Raw genomic sequence first — 17799 nt, 5'->3', positions numbered from 1 at the left:
AGATGAGTGCAATTGTGTGGTAGTTTGAGCATTCTTGGCATTGCCTTTCTTTGGGATTGGAGTGAAAAGTGATCTTTTCCAGTCCTGCCCTGTGGGGCCACCCAAGACGGGCAGGTCATGGTGGAGAGGTCTGACAGAATGCGGTCCACTGGAGAAGGGAATGGCAAACCACTTCAGTATTCTTGCCTTGAGAACCCCATGAACAGTATGAAAAAGTTCTCATAGAAGCAGTTAAAAAATTTTAGGCAGTTACACTGCATCTAATTAAAATTTGAATGTTGTTTCATTATCCTCATTTTAGAAAATTTTCAATACCATTTCTAGTCCTTGTAGCCAAAATTATTGGACTTAAGAGATGGCCATCCCACTGTGCTCCCAAACAGCTGGCCTGTCACCTTTGCCAAGGATCCTTGAATGTGAAGGACATAAAAACAATGTTAACTTAGAAAAACTCTTAGCATGGAACTCAGGTGCATAAAAAAGTCTGAACTAATTTGGAGCTAGAGTTAATTACGTAAAACCAATCATGACCACTCTACTTCAAACTATTTCTTGAGCACACATTTTATTTTTAGCAAAGAAAATGGTGTTCTATAATAAGCATACTATTTCTCCTAACCATTTGATTTACATTGTCTTTCTTCTTATTGTTTTTTTAAACCGACACAAAAAGATCACAAATGTTCCTGTTCGGCACAGGGCTCTGCTTTTGCAGCAGAAGCAGGTTTTATGCAAGAGCAAGTATCGCTGTGTGATTATATGCCGCTCGCAGTAGTGTTTACCTTCACTGGGGCTGCCTGGCGATTGTCGAGCCAGTTGAAATGATTCATGGGTCTGACAGATGTCTGGTACAGCTGGATGTGTCCTTGATTATCCCAAAAGTCTGGACAGCACTGTCATTCACCATTGCCCAAATTATCTTTGTATTGACTGCGGAACCCTCTCTGACAGTACTGTAATGGCTAATTACCCAGGATACCTTGGGTACCCACTTCATAGTGGTTTAGTGGAAAAAGAAAAAGACCATAAGGAAATGCGAAAAAAAAATACCAAATAGAATAACATCCTGTTCTTTGCAAAGGACCCATACTCTAGTGTGATACAGAATATATATTTATTCGGTATCACGTAGTTTATACTAATGAAATCCAGGACCACAATAGCAGAAGCACAGATTTCTCATGAAACACATAAGGAGAAAATAAAATGTAAAGAACCTTGACAGTGATAAATTATGGACAATAGAAGGAGCTATTAGCTGCGAGAGAACCGTATGTATAACATACTTGAGAAAGGAATGACGAGTGGCCATTTGCCTGCCTCATATGTTGCAGGGAGAAAAAAGAACATATTCTATTTAGCAAATCACCTCCCCACAAGTTGAGATGAGGGAGGGAAAAAGGAGGAGATTTTTAGTAAAGCTGCCTGAAGGACCAAGAATTGAAAGCTGAGGTTTCATTTTCCCCCATAATGCCATAAATTAGCACATTTTGACAAACGTAGCTCCCACAAAGCAGATATATATTAGGGGGAAAAAGATAAGGGAATAGAGGGTACAAAATCCCATTTTGACTTTTAGTGGAGATGATGAGATCCCAAGAGGGCAGACAAAGCAGACTGGGAACAGCTTTTCACACAAAGAATACAGTAATTTGCCACGTTCTGCCCAGGCTGTGTTTGAATGTCACTCCTGTCTTAATTACCAGACTAACAAAGCTATTCTGTTATTCTGGAGTTGCTGCCACCGTTCCCGCAATGCAAGAGAGCAACTGGGAAGAACTGCTTATGGATCATTACTAAGCGAGCAGGTGAGGCAGGCAGCCCCCTAAGGAGAGGGAGTAGTGGGGCCATGAAAGGAGAGAAAGGCAGAAGCACTCTTATGAAGACCCTCACTTGCTCTTGGGTTTTGGAGTATGTAGAGCTTAGGAGGGCAGCTTCAGCTTGTGCTGAGGTTGGGACCGTAGCGCTTCAGCTCTACAACCCTCAGTGGAATGAAGGGAAGATTGTCCCATCTCTGTTCTCCCTGGTGTGTGTCAGCCTCAAGCCACACGTGAACCATAAAACAAAGAGCACAGCCAAATTTGACCACAAAACCTTGGTTACTGAAATTCTGACTCATTAAATTGTCTTTTTGAACCAAGATAAAGAAGAAAGGCTTTCTCATTTTGATCCACTGCTGAAAGCATTTCTGAAACATGTCATTCCATTCCTCTTGGTCTTTATCGGGTTATTCTTCATTGTTTCAGGGGCATTAGGATCATCCTCACCAAGGACCCTGGTGGACATGTAGATGAAGAAGGTGCAGGAGTTTGGGCTGAATGTTTCCTGAGTTCTATGCAGCTGTTCAGCTGCAGGGGTTGGAGAGCTCAGGGGTGGTACACCATTACTGTTTACATTTAAACAAGTTTGTTCCCTATGGTACCATTCTATCCTTCTTGAAAAAGACATACAGTAAAAACAATTTAGTTGTGGGCTCTGGTTCGTCAGGAGTGTTTCTGTATTTAGAAAAGAAGCCTTGCATTTCAGAAACTTTTAAGTGATATGTTTATGTTTCGTTTTCCATCAGGATTTGGGTGTGATACAGCAATGGCAGTGTACTATGAAAGAGGAAAATGCAACACAAATCTTTAGTTCTGTTACCATCCCAGCTGAACAGCGATGATCATTTATAGTCACACCACTAAAATGATTAAACAAAGACAAAATTACCTGACTACATTTAATTGACAATAACTAGGGCTTTATTTGGAGGGGATGGACACTGACCCAAAAGTATTCTACCAGCAAAGTATTGGAATAATTATATTAAATGCCTAATCAAGCTTAGTAAAAAAGTAAATTATTCTTATTTTGCCCCTTCTCTTTTTATAAGAATCTAAGAAAAGAATTCCAAGCTACATATGCCTGGCTTCTCTTTCATACAGAGGTGGCATTTATTCTAAGATAAAACATGAAAAAGGCTAATTCTAGGTATAATGCAAAGTTTGTCTTAAAGTTGTTTTTCAAAAGATAATATCAGATTCCTGAAACTCCTGATTACATGAATAGGATTTAAATAGGAAATGAAAGGAGGGTATGAAGATAAAGCAGGTGGCTAAAGCTTGAAGAGGTATGTATCTATTGTAAATAGACAATAGAGATTGTCTGTTAAATGGGATTTTAATTAATAAGTGTTATAAAATATATCATGTAATCATACAACTGATTGTTTTTCTTTATGAATGCAATAGTTAAAAAATTAAAAGTATAATCTTTTAAAATGCCTTCAGTTGTAATCACTCTGAAAGATTGAAAATTTCAAAATTGAAACCAGAAAAAAATACTTATATATTGCTATAAAATAAGGATACTGTCTTATGAAGAAAACTGTAAAAATGTTCATTGATAATTATCTGTCTAGACCTAATTGCTGGAGGTAACAGGCACATGTTTTATTCACTAACTCTGTGACAATGATGTACTAAAATTCTAGAAGCAGAGGAAAAACATTCCAAAGGAAGAAAAGAGAAGAGGCAGTTCTGAATGCTGACTTAACAATTTTCTATTTTAAGAGCTGAAAGTATTTCCTGAGTGCAATTATTATTAGTTACATTAAAAATTAAAACCAACGGCACAGAAAAATCTAGGAGTTGCAAACTTACATGCTTATAGGGGCCAGGCGGGAACGTAATGGGCAGGTGGGGATGTGGCAAACTGGAGTATGTCTAAACGAAAGCAGGCATTCCACCAATTGTTGCCATGTGGGAATGCAGGACACATTTTGCCAGCTCTCTTACATTTTGAGAAAGCCTGAAAATTCATACATTAAGAGATTACAAGTCCCTGTGGTCTCATAAGTTCCTAGCCTGCATGGGTTTGCTGAGCATCAGAGAGAGAGCTGGGCTGAGGGGCACCTAATGCCTCATTCTGGTTATTCAGTAAAAATCATAAAGAGTAGAATCATAAAGAATCATAAAGAGCAGGATACTGTCAGACATTTGGTAATAATGACCAATTACAACGCTGTGCTTACATGTTAGTTTAAGTTCAGCTGATAGTCCTTTCTCCTATCTCATACCATCTAATTCACACGTCAGAGAGACAAAGGTTCTTCTACAGCGCCCACCTTTAGGTTCCTCCTCTCACACTGGCCTCTGCTTTGTCTTTCTTTCCACCTCCTCTTCTGGAGGACTCAACTCATTCTTCAGAGGTCAGAAAAGACTCCTAACACCCCTTTAACTGGGCTGGGATCTTGTGTCCTGCCCACTGGATCTACCTGTCCCAGACAGCATTTTCCACTGTCACAGTTAAGAATATGTAATTTTTATTGTCTGCCTTCCCTACTGGACACTAACCTTCATGAGGACAAAGAAGTACATCAATACCTGCCTCAATGTCCAGTATGTATTTGTGGAATTAATGTTTGTAGGAAAAGAGACATTTGAATGAAGTCACATAAAATTTTGTAAATGTATCCAGAGATTATTCTTATTATTCAAAATCTTCTCTGGAGGGTCTAAATGAGAGCTATTTCTGTATCTACTTTCAAGTGACTTGTGACATTTCTGAGAATTCTTCTGAAGTTTCTCTGCTGAGTTGAGGAGCTCAGTTTTTCTGGGATTCCTATTTTTCTTTTTCTGATATGTATAAATAATGCAGGTTTCCAAACGCCCTTTTACAAGCGCTCTACTTCGTCCAGATAACTGGATGAAGAAAAGATGGGAAACACTAATTGTGAGAGATTGCAAAAATGGCTGAAAGTCATTTCCATCCCACTTCCATGTCCTTGAATAATCCCCTCACATATGGTTTGGTTATGTGACTCATTTTGGCCAGCTGCATTCAAATATGATGCAATCAGAGACTTAGGCATTAGGACATATTCTCTCTTGCTGTTCTTAAAAAATCCCGTGGCCACCAGCATATGAATAAGCCTGGGTAAGCCTGTTGACAACACATGGGCCAGTTACTTTCATTCTTCCAAATGCAGCCTACAGACAAACACGAGTGAGGTCATTCTAGACACACCAGACTCCAGGTGACCTGTCATCTGGGTTCAGTGAGAACACCCAGGTGAACCCAACACAAGGATCTGGCCAGCTGAGCCCAGCCTCTATTGCTGGCCCGCAGTACTGTGAGTTAATCAGTGATTGTTGTTTTAAGCTACAAAGTTTTTGGAATGGTTTGTTATATGGCAAAAGCTAACAGATACACTAGATTAGAAAATCTGAATATCAATTCTCCCTTCCCCAAAATTCACATACGCACCATCACTATTAGCTTCAGTAAAGCTGAAACATGGGAAGGCAGCCTATCAGAGATAGGGAATGTGACTGGAAGGGACAGAGTCCCCCCTATTCTCCAATAGCTTCTTTTCAGATCTCATTAACACCAGAGTGTAGGCAGCAGATCTGAGAGCGAGAGAAGAAGAAAAAGAGAGTAGGTAGTGGTGAGAGCCAAGCTGCTGGGAAAGCTTATACAGAGAAAAAGAAAGAATTCACTCTACTGGCATTATATCACAATATCCTTATTATATTAAAGAAATCCAGGCAAAGTTTCTAGCCTCTGAAGGCTAAAGAATGAAGCTGAGCAAATATGGGGACTATGCAGTGTATTATTTTAATAGAGAAAACACACACATTAGATGTGTAAGCTTGCCTTTGTTTAAGGCCTTTAAGCCTCTCTTAGCATTTTTAGGAAAATGTGTTGGAAGTAACCATTTGTTACTTTCTAAAATGCTGCTCTGGAATTTTTATTATGTTTTTGTGCTGAATCTTGATATAGTAATTTACAAAAGCAAGAACCACATGAAATGTAGTATGCTGTTGCAAAGCTGGGGTAGAATAGAGTGGGTGTTCATTGAATACTCGCTATTCGCCAGGACCTTATCTCATTTAATTCTTGCAACCACCCTATGAAGTAATCTGCTTTATCTTTATTAAACAGATGAAGAAACTGAAGTCCCAAGTAACTTGGCCAAGGGCACAGTAGCTAGTATGATTATCAATTACAGATATGGACATCAAATCTGAACCCACTAGCTGTGTTCCCTTGGCAAGAGTATAGTAGTTTTCTCATCAGTAATAACAATGATTATTTTTATTAAGGCCTTATTACGTAACTGTATCGCTGATCCTGTTTCTGATGCCAATTGTCTTGCTGTTCATACTGTCCGCTGAACCCAGGGTAGACAAGGTGTAAGCTAAGAGGCTGGAAGGAGACTCGAGGACTGCAGACACGTTTATTCTCTCCTGGCCGACACAGCAGCTGCCACAGCATAACCTAACACAACACAAGGTCTCTCCTGGCTGGCTCAGTGGTCATGAGAGTAGACACACTGTATTCTCTTCTCTCGTGTCTGACCCAACAGACACAGCCAGGACACAGCAATAATGCTGCCGCTTTCTATATGCGCATCGCACAAAGTAGCCTGTGACTCAGAGAGCACCTTGTGATGTGCATGCGCAGTGCTACAAATGGTCTCAGCTGTTACATAGTCATTATCTAGAAAACGTGGGGCGAGAGAGCCTGAACACACCATCTTGGCTAATTTGCTCTTTCCCTACAGTAATTTTTTAAATTAAAAAATAATAGATGAAAATTGAGAGTATATATGGCAACAATGTTCTAAGTACTTTACATATAATAAATAAATTGTCACTAAAACCCTATGAGGTAGATATATTATTATCTCTATTTTAAAAACGTTTTCATTCATTTTGTCTCCATTTTTGAAATAATGAAACCAAGACACAAAGAGGCTAAATAATTTGCCCAAAGTGGCATAATAAGTGAGGTATAAAGCAGGGATAAAATTTAGACTTGTCAAAGCCCAACCTTTTTCTATTAAACCACATATCCTCACTTTTAGATTTCTTCCAAAATAACCAATGTATTTTGAACTCAATGGGCTTCCCATTGAACTGGTGGCTCAGTCAGTAAAGAATCTGCCTGCAGTGTGGGAGACCTGGGTTCTATCCTTGGATTGGGAGGATCCCCTGGAGGAGGACATGGGATTCCATTGCCATGTTCTTGTCTAGAGAATCCCAGTGGACAGAGGAGCCTGGCAGGCTGCAGTCCATGGGGTTGCAAAGAGTCGGACACAACTGAGTGACTAAGCATGGCACTATTAATATAACACCTGCTAGAGCAATGAGTCTCCAAAAAGAAGGGTGATCAGCTACCACTCAGAAATTCTTAAAGAAAGCCAGACCCACTGGAATACATTCTCTCTGAGCATCTCTCTCCTGATGCTTTTGAACTGTGGTGTTGGAGAAGGTTCTTGAGAGTCCTTTGGACTGCAAGGAGATCAAACCAGTCAATCCTAAAGGAAATCAGTCCTGAATATTCATTGGAAGGACTGATGCTGAAGATGAAGCTCCAATACTTTGGCCACCTGATGTGAAGAACTGGAAAAGACCCTGCTGCTGGGAAAGATTGAAGGCGGGAGGAGAAGGGGACAACAGAGGATGAGATGGTTGAATGGCATAACTGACACGATGGACAGGAGTTTGAGCAAGCTCTGGGAGTTGGTGATGGACAGGGAAACCTGGCATGCTGCAGTCCATGGGGTTGCAAAGAGTCAGACACAACTAAGTGACTAAACTGAACTGAGATCTCATTCCAAGGGTTAAATCCCTTTCATGGAGCATGGGGCCTGGCACATGGCAGGAGCTCAGTTAACATGTGCTGTATGAAGTCAGCTTTATTCTACAAGTAGTAATACAACAGTGGATGACACTATGTCATCCTTTGGGCCTTTGGTATAAAGATATTACATTTGTTTCTTAGCGCCTCTCTATCAAAGTACCCCAAATTGGGTGACATAAAACAACAGAAATTTATTCTCACATTTCTGGAGGCTAGACATCCGAAATCAAGTTTTTGGCAGGGCCATGCTTTCTCTGGGCTTCCCTGGTGGCTCAGTGGTAAAGAATCCACCTGCAATTCAGGAGACCTGGGTTCCATCCCTGGGTTGAAAAGATTCCCTGGAGAAGGAAACAGCAACCCACTCCAGTATTCTTGGCTAGGAAATCCCATGGACAGAGGAGCCTGGTGAGCTACAGCCCATTGTGTAGCAGGAGTTGGACACGACTTAGCAACTAAGCCACCACCATGCTCTCTCTGAAAGCTTTAGAGGAGGAGTCTTCCTTGCCTTTTCATAGCTTCTGGTTGTTGACATTCCTTGGCTTGTGGTAGCATAACTCCAACCTCTGCCTCCCTCTTCACATGGCAGTCTTTCTTCTGTGTGTGTCTATGTCTAAATTTTCTAATTTTATAGGCACACCAGACATACTGTGTTCAGGGTCAAACTCTAATCCAGTATGACCTCATTTTAACTCACATATGCAAAGACCCAATTTCCAAATAAAGTAATATTCATGGGTTCCAAGTGGACATGAACTGGGGGCAGGGAAATATTCAACCCAGTATAAATAATGTAAGAATTTAAAATGTGTTGTTACTTCCAGGGACCAACATCAGAGAGGGCTGAATCAAACATTGCTGGTCAAGCCTGGGAAGGGTCTCACTCACCCCTAACAAAACAGGCCTCAAACTCCTTTAGGAATAGGAAACTTTAAATGTCAAAACACCTATGAAGGCAAAACATGGTAGATTCTATCAGCTGTAATATCTTACTGTGAATCTCTCTCCTCTGAGAGCTGATTTAGATAAGGAACATGGAAAAAAAGCACAAATCCTAAAGAAGGTTGTAGGGAAATGCTACTGGGCAAGAAAAGGAGATACAGTTGCCAGATGCAGAGAGTATGGATCAGTTCAGTTCAGTCACTCAGTCGGGTCCAACTCTTTGCGACCCCATGAACCACAGCACGCCAGGCCTCCCTGTCCATTACCAACTCCTGGAGTTTACCCAAACCCATGTCCATTGAGTCAGTGATGCCATCCAACCATCTCATCCTCTGTTGTCCCCTTCTCCTCCTGCTTCAGTCTTTCCCAACATCAGGGTCTTTTCCAATGAGTCAGCTCTTCACATCAGGTGGCCAAAATATTGGAGTTTCAGCTTCAACATCAGTCCTTCCAATGAACACCCAGGACTGATTTCCTTTAGAATGGACTGGTTGGATCTCCCTGAAGTCCAAGGGACTCCCAAGAGTCTTCTCCAACACCACAGTTCAAAAGCATCAATTCTTCTGCACTCAGCTTTCTTTATAGTCCAACTCTCACATCCATACATGACTACTGCAAAAACCATAGTCTTGACTAGATAGACCTTTGTTGACAAAGTAACATCTCTGCTTTTTAATATGCCGTCTAGGTTGGTCATAACTTTCCTTCCAAGGAGTAAGCATCTTTTAATTTCATGGCTGCAATCACCATCTGCAGTGATTTTGGAGCCCAAGAAAATAAAGTCTTTTACTGTTTCCATTGTTTCCCCATCTATTTGCCATGAAGTGATGGGACCAGATGCATGATCTTAGTTTTCTGAATGCTGAGCTTTAAGCCCACTTTTTAACTCTTCTCTTTCACTTTCATCAAGAGGTTTTTTAGTTCTTCTTCGCTTTCTGCCATAAGGGTGGTGTCATCTGCATATCTGAGGTTATTGATATTTTTCCCGGCAAACTTGATTCCAGCTTGTGCTTCCTCCGGCCCAGCGTTTCTCATGATGTACTCTGCATATATGTTAGATCCATGCCAAGATCAAAGAGACAATAAATTTGGAACAAAAGGCAGCTGCAGAAGAGAGCTTTCTGATGGTCATTGGTAGAGGCATCTGATTATGAGTATCAAGCCCTACCACTCACCAAGGGATGGTATAAAATCAAAGTCTCTGTATATGTTACAGAAAATATGAGAAAACCATTTGGAATGAGTACAGTAGATCAGGAACCTAAAGCAGGGTATGAATCTTAGGAAATGCATGGAGTTTCCTAGGAAAGATGCGATGTATTTTCCTATTTTTTCCTACTCTAACACCAGGCACCCAGTGAAAGTTCTGCCTTCCTAGCAGATCAGATGCTGTACTGTGCTTGGGAAGCCAAAGAGCAAAGTGAAATAATCCCACTTAAAGCTCTCCCAGCCAGGATGAAGAATCTATACATAGTCATCTCACCCTGGGGGCAGTGTCCTGGCTTAGGTGCTACAGCAGAGTAAGGAGGATTTGACTGGCCCCAAGGTGGAGGCCGGGAGAGGCAACTTCCCTTAGTTGGTGGTCTCTCCAGACCACCTCTGGGAGACATCAGGGAGTGGGGGTGGCAGAAAGGACATAGATGAGGACTGGGCTTAGCTGTGCGGCATTGTGTGAGTTTTATTTACACTGTTTGAGTTTCCCCACTGAAAAAACTTAAATGAAAATAATCATGCGACACTGCCCTTCCAGGCGCATAGTACATACTCAAAAATTGTTCTCTTCCACTTTCCTTGATCATGGAGTTTATTTTTCACATAAATCTGTTCTAGTGATCTAAGCTTCTTTAGCTAAGTTCAGAAATGTTAAGCTTAATCATAACTTTGTTTGTTTTGTAAAAACTTTTGATTCATTGGGGCCTAAACTTTCATTATGATTTGAATTTAAAGACCTAAATTGGGTACTTGGCAGAGGCAGAGGAAAATAGTCCGCTAAATCTGTGCTGCTAGGATTTAAATTTTGATAAATGCATAGCTTTTATGTTCTCAGTTCAATTTTGCTCTGTTGTGCATTGTAGAATTTTTTTTTTTTAATAAATGCTCTATTTTAAAGGAAAATTCTCTTTTGCATTTGGATATTTTTCTACGGGGTAAGGCAGTGGGTGCAGACAGGAAATAGTCGTGGAGGTAAATTTGGTGATAGTATCAATGAAGAGTTTTAAAATGCTAATTAAGCTCTTTATTTAACCACTTGCAACTTTCCTCAGGATGGTTACAATACCAATGATTAAAAGTTGCAAAGGTATTGTAAACTTCTCTGGGTGATGTTTTTTTCAATAATGCAAATGATTTCTCCAGCTCTTGTGGCATCATTTAAAAATGAATTTTGATTACATCTAAGCTTATAAAAAAGGAATCATAAATGTGCTCATTTCCCACAGTGAAAGGGGACAGGGAAGGAAAAGAGTAAAAGAATACATCACATTTCTAAGTAAGCAGTCACAAAAGACCTTTAAATAACTCAACTTCCTACCATATTTTATTATCTTCTCTCAGTTTTACAGCATTATCTACCATAGAAATGCAGGGAGATTTGTAAAACACTATAGCATTTAAGTCATTACATTTTATAGCTAATTTCTAATGTGGATTTGATTTTTTACGAGCAGGAAAAGAATCTAATTTGCATTAGTGACAGTAACTAGAGAAATTTAACACCTGGCCCTGGTTGTACCAGAAATTGAATATTAGGTACTTGGGTGCTAAAAACCCATTCAGATCTTCAAGGGGGATTTTTCATTTATTTATGTACTGTTCTCATGTTTATCATTATAAAACTGTTCACATTATGATGGAGGAAAACTCACTGCCTGCAAATTCTGGATATACATTTTTCATCCTTTGCAACAGAAACAGAATTATTTACCCATTAGCAAGAACACATCCTGAAAAAAAGCACCACCATTCCATGCATATAAAAAAAAAAAAATGTTACAGCAGCTCTGTGTGAGAAGCTTGGACTCCTGCTGGCCTTTCCCATCTCCCCTACACTCCAGTTTCTCAAGTCTCCCTTTATTTTCTCTTCCAGACTTCCCCTCCCCAGCCCCCTTCATGCCTGTCGCTGTTTCCCGGTTAGAAGCTTGAGTGCAGTGTATCCAAGCAAAATTAAGCCTCTGCTAAGAAGATCACATTGTTGTTACAACAGCAATCCATATGTTTATAAAGTGTAGAAAATTAGGAACTGCAAAAGAGGCAAAGCTGGTGTTAAATGATATGGGAAGTGACACTTTACATAGCCAGTTACAATTAACACATTGATGGCATTTTGCTGGCTCCTTGCAGTGATAATGCTGTTGTCAAATGTGTTTAGTGCACCAAATCTCCTGGAGCCTTCAGCCAGGCAGTGCGCTTTTGACAGATTGAAGGTTCGAGGATAGGCTATCATGACAGATGGAAACTGGCACCGATGTTCAGCTTTCGCCGATCACAGGGGACCTGCCCCCCTTATTCTGCAGGGCTCGGCTCTGCAACCTTCCCCCTACTGATGAAAGCAGGGGATGGCATTGTTAAATAGTGCATCTGTGTGAGTTAGACTCCTCTGATGAAAGCATAAGGCAGACGCGCTGTGAAGCAAAAGACAGCCTCTGCTCTAACTGCATTTTAGATAGACTTGAAGAAGACCCCAGGGAGCTGGGAGAAAACTTTGGTAAATTTCAGACAAAAACAGAAAAAAGGCCACCCGTTAATTTCCTTTCCTCAAAGAATATAAAAATACATCTCTGGTAATAAAAATCTCAGTTAGTGACTTTCATAAATGTTTCCCAAGCTAGCATTCTTTACGAGGTTGTGTGGGTATGTTTTTCTTCTCTTACTATCATCATTTTCTTGATATTAATCAACTAATTTCCAAACAATCCAAGGAAATCCATAAGGAGGTGTCCAGGGGCAGTTGTGAATAGTTGACTTGTTGGAAATTAACTCAATTATTCTGAAACATTCTTCTCGACACTGGGCTGGGTTCTTGAATATTGGTTTTAAAATCCAGGGCAGGGGCAGACAGAGCTTTATATAGCTGGGCATATATGGGCAGATAATATAGTTAATTAACCTTTCACCCTCTCCCACCAATGCTATTTTAAAGGAAAACATCAGTCATTTTATTTTGAAAACCCATCTATTTCATAGGCTTTCTCTTCTGCTCCTGTAGTTCTTTCTTCTCCTTGCTGACAAATTCCTCTTTAATTTCCTTAAACAGGCTGAAGAGCTCTCTTTCTTTGCAGTCTTAATCTTCAATTCTGCTCTTGCCCATTACAGGTTGGGAGTAGCAAGTACTGCAGCCCATTTGAGGTATGATAATCAGCTGATTAGCTAGTGGAGTCGTTTTCCCTGAGGCTCTTTTGTGTGAAAAATCCTCACACTCAATTGACATGTGGACATCATAAAGCTGATGAAATGCAATTGTAATGAACAAGAGGGAGCGGCATCTGCAGCCGTCTAAATGAAGGACCCTTCCCTCTTGCCATGCTAATTCAGAAAATCTGCTCTTAACGTGTACTCCCTCTGGATTCCAAATCGAGGCATATCTCCATGAATGCATATTCAAGAAGTGAATTAGCCTCTATGGCAAGTGAACGCCTAGCTTGGCCAGACTGATTCTAATTTCAAGACAGATTATATTGCATCAACTGTAGTAATGATCTGACAGTTCATTTGTGATGGGAGTCCTACAGTCAGGTTTATTGCACGGACAGACACAGGTGCATGGAGAGAACCAGCAAAACCTCTCAGACAAGACCAAAGGTTGCTTTGCTGTCAAATTATTTCAGCCAAAATAGCCCGATGAAGGAGAAAATAGGTACTGCATTAAAAAAATTAATGTGTCCTTATATTTAAATCTTGGTTGTAATGGTGGTCAATGGATGTTCCTTTCTCTATTATAGGATCATGTACACTTGGCAGTCATGAAATTAGGAAAGAGGTAAGCCTTCCCACCCACACCCTTTTCAGAAAACTATATTACTTGCTAAGAAATTTCCAAGTGAATATAACTTGGCATACAAGGTTTTTTTCCCCTAAATTGAATTTCATAGGAATCAGTTTGCAGGAGAAAAACTCTGCAGTATTAGGGAGAGAAGCTGTTCATTTCCACTGCCTGCTCTGTGACAGCTGCTAATACAATATGACAGGTTTGTTCATCACTATTTCGGATCACCTTTGGGTTTTCTGTACTACTCTTTCTATTAATACATGCTAATTAATGACGGTAAGGAACACTCGCCTTTGTATCGAGAAGCTCAAAGCACTTTTCAGACATTGATTTATCTTTGGAGTTAGATAGAGGGCGGGTATTAGCTTGCTATTTTATTTTTTTTCAGAGGTGGAAATAGAAGGGTGGTGATGAAGTGACTTGAGCAAGGTCACACTGCAAGTCAGTCCCAGATCTCAGCCTTGAACTCATTCTCACCCTTCTCCACAGCTTTCGACACAGAAAACACCCCAGGGAAAGGTATTGCTAATCCAGCATTAAGAAGACTTCTTCATAAGCATTGCTAATAAATACAGCACATGGCTTAAAAGCAAATGAACAAGACAAGCTTAATAAGGACTGTTGTTAGTACCTGGCAAGCCACCCAGCATCTGCACAGTTCACACAGAGGTCCTTGTCAAGGAGCTGCATTTCCAAAATTACAGAGCCACTTCTCAGTCTCTTTATGCTTCTCTTCTGAACTCATACTGACCTTCGTCTATAGCCTTTCAATTCGGGGTAACCCAGTAATGGGGCACCACGTCTCTGTGGATACAATAATTCCCTCCAGTATGTTTGGAGGCAAAATTTGGGGTGTCTGATGAGAGCTGTTACTGCATAGCTCCTCTTCTAGAGATCAAGTTACTCAGGAGATCATTGGCTGTCCAGTGTGGGCAAAGCAGTGCAGACACTTCAGGAAAGTAAGGAGAATGAGGCAAGATCATTGCCAAAGGCAAAAGTTCTGAACATTCACATACAATAAAGAGATTGTTGTTGAGCTGCTAACTCTTTTGCAACCCCATAGACTGCAGCCCACCGAGCTCCTATGTCCATGGGATTCTCCAGGCAAGAAGACTGAAGTGGGTTGCCATTTCCTCCTCCAGGGGATCTTCCTGACCCAGGGTTCAAACCCATGTCTCTTGCATTGTAGACGGATTCTTTACCACTGAGCCACAGACAAAGGCACAGACTCAGCTCCCAGTTCACTGACTGTTTTCCCAAATCTGCTTGTAAATGAGTTGTTTCAAACTCACAATTCATTTTTCTATGGAAACTGAGTTCTAAGTGATGGTTAGGTTCTCAGGCCAGCTGTCAAAGCCATATTTAACCCACCGCGTGGCCGAATGCACCACTAATAGCAACACATACCAAGTATGGCTGAAAGTGTCACTGCTCCCTCTGAACTCGGAGATCAGGTGCCAGGTGTTCAAATCTCTGCTCTGCTATTTACCATCCTGGGACCCTGAACAAGCATTGCATCTCTCTAAGCCTCAATTTTCTATCTGTGTGAGGGGTTGATAATAGTACTTCATAAACTTGTTATTAATAGGATTAAATGAAACAAGATAGAGTAAAATATTTGATCTGGATCTATAGTAAGTGTTCACTAAATGCCAGGTAGGACTAAAACATTTATTTCCATACTTTATATTTGAGCTTATGTGTCTCAAATTCATTGCTGATATCCCTCATACCCCACTCCAAGGGTAGGAGGGGGCTTGTAGCAGTATACTTTTTTTTGTTGAGGAAGGGATCTTCCTCATTTATAAAGTGAAAGTATTATAGCCTGGGGTCAAGAGCTAGATTCTGAAGCCATAATGGGGTCAAGTTCTATCCCGGCCACTTACCTGCTGTGTGGTCTTGGGCAGATTACTTAGTCTCTCTAATCCTCATCTGCAAAATGGGAACATTTTAAGTACATATCTCATATTACTGTGGTAAATATTAAGTTAACATATGCAAAGTGCCATACTTATAAGTACAATACAGGTAAATAGAGCTCTTACAGGGATACCATGGCCTGTCTTTGGCCATGATAAATGAGCAGGAAACCAAGGCCTGGTTGGAGGTTATTGACTATCTTAAGTTTACTTAAGATAAGTAACTTAAGATCTGGGACTCCAGGTTGGTCTTCTAATCCCTAGTATCATGCTATTTCCAGGTCATGGTGTTCCCTCTACCACATGCCTATGAGGTACCCTGGAGTGTTAGTTAATAATTATTGACTACCCAGTGGATGTTCAACACCGAACTGATTCCTGGAGAGTTTCCTAAAAGGGAGAAGTTATGCTCTAGATCCTAAATCAATAGATGGCAAACCACAGCCACAGGCCAAATCAGACTACCATCTGTATGAAATTAAAAGACGCTTGTTCCTTGGAAGGAAAGCTATGACAAAACTAGACAGCGTACTAAAAAGCAGAGACATCACGTTGCCAACAAAGGCCTGTACAGTCAAAGCTGATTTTTCCAGTAGTCATGTACAGATGTGAGAGTTGGATCATGAAGAAAGCTGAGCCCTGAACAACTGATGTTTTGAACTGTGGTGCTGGAGAAGACTCTTGAGAGTCCCCTGGGACTATAAGGAGATCAAACCTGTCAGTCCTTAAGGAAATCAACCTTGAATATGCATTGGAAGGATTGATGCTGAAGCTCCAATACTTTGATTACCTGATGCAAAGAGCTGACTCATTGGAAAAGACCCTGATGCTGAGAAAGACTGAATGCAGGAGGAGAAGGGGACAACAGAGGAAGAAATGGTTAGATAGCATTACTGACTCAATGGACATGAAATTGAGCAAACTCCGAGAGATAGTGGAGGACATAGGAGCTTGGAGTGCTGGAGTCCGTGGGGTCACAAAGAGTTGGACACAACTTAGGGACCGAACAAACACAAAGCGAAGAATGGGTTTTTTGTTTTTAAATGGTTGGAAACAAAAGAAGAATAATATTTCGTGACACAATAATTATATGAAATTCCAATGTCAGTCCCTGTAAATGAAGTTTTATGGAGCACAGCCAGACTCACTTGTTTACATATTGTCTATAGATGCTTTTGTGCTACACCTGCAAAGACCATATGGTCCACAAAGCCTAAATTATTTACTATCTGGCCCTTTAACCAAAAAAGTTTGCTAACCTCTGGTCTAGACCCAAGAAGATTGATTTACTTTTGTTGCTGAGAAGGGTTAAGAGGTTCACCAATCTAACTCAAGGTACATATGCTAAGCCTCAGACTGGCTGAGATGAGAATGTAAGTTCTTCGACCACCAGATCAATGTTTTAATCATTGCGTCCTGAAATATACTAGAGGCAGAGCAGTGGAGGGGTTGAACTCACACAGGAACCAGGCTGAGGGGATCCAATCTTAGTTCCACAACTTGCCACTTGTGTGACCTTAGGCAAGTTACTTTCTCTCATGTCACTGTTTCCTCATCCATACAATGGGATTGTTTTGAGCATTATGTAAATTTTTACACCTAAACTGTTTTGAAGAGTTCCTTGCCCACTGCCAACAGTATGTTAGTTATTTTTGAAATCTCATGACTCTTTGGAAAAGAGAAAGATGCCTTCCTCGGAGCAGTGGGCAATGTGTCTACTTAAGCCCATTCCTCTCACTGTCTAGCCTGGGTCAACATAACCCATTCTTTAGCCCAGTACGGATGTCTGCCTCTTTCTCAGCAAACTTTCCTTGAGTCATTTACTTCTTTGTTCTTCCACAGAACATTGTACTTCTCTCCTTCAAGGCTCTTACGTATAATGAAAAAAGAAACTTCTGCACATTTTTGTCTGTACTAGGCAATGAAATACCAGAAAGAAAATATTTTCTTGTCTTTGTCTCCAGAGACTCTGGTATGTGGAATATATGGTATATGATAGTGTTAGTGGATATTTAATGAACCAAAGAATGAATAACAGGTCAGGAAACTGCAGGGTTAGTAAGTCTCTGTGATTTTTTAAAAAATACACGAAAGCCTTCTAAATGTGGCAATTACTTTATCCCTTCAAAGTACAAGCTTGCAATGCAATTAAATTGAAAATTTTGAAGCTTAAAATAAAAGGCAAATGGATACTTCCTTTACTAAATGTATGAATCATAGAACAGAATTCTTGGTCTGGGGAGAAGCTTAGTGTGAACAGCCTAAGTGGCTATGTGATTTTGGTAGGGCACTTTCTGACTTTAGAATTTCATATTTCATTTGGAAAAC

The 17799-nt window shown here is 40.5% G+C and overlaps 1 long non-coding RNA gene and 1 pseudogene across 1 annotated transcript; one reads left to right on the top strand and one right to left on the bottom strand.

The window, feature by feature from the left end:
- Positions 1-17799, bottom strand: part of LOC129646254 (10 kDa heat shock protein, mitochondrial-like) — a 284232-nt pseudogene that overhangs the window by 32842 nt on the left and 233591 nt on the right.
- On the top strand, positions 13124-13749 carry LOC129646257 (uncharacterized). The gene is made up of 3 exons (XR_008711803.1): positions 13124-13420; positions 13506-13543; positions 13656-13749. It is a non-coding gene; the product is annotated as an uncharacterized LOC129646257 (long non-coding RNA).

Source organism: Bubalus kerabau, chromosome 3 (genome assembly GCF_029407905.1).
Source record: "Bubalus kerabau isolate K-KA32 ecotype Philippines breed swamp buffalo chromosome 3, PCC_UOA_SB_1v2, whole genome shotgun sequence".
Classification (NCBI taxonomy): domain Eukaryota; kingdom Metazoa; phylum Chordata; class Mammalia; order Artiodactyla; family Bovidae; genus Bubalus; species Bubalus kerabau.
This window is presented reverse-complemented; position numbering and strand designations above follow the sequence as displayed.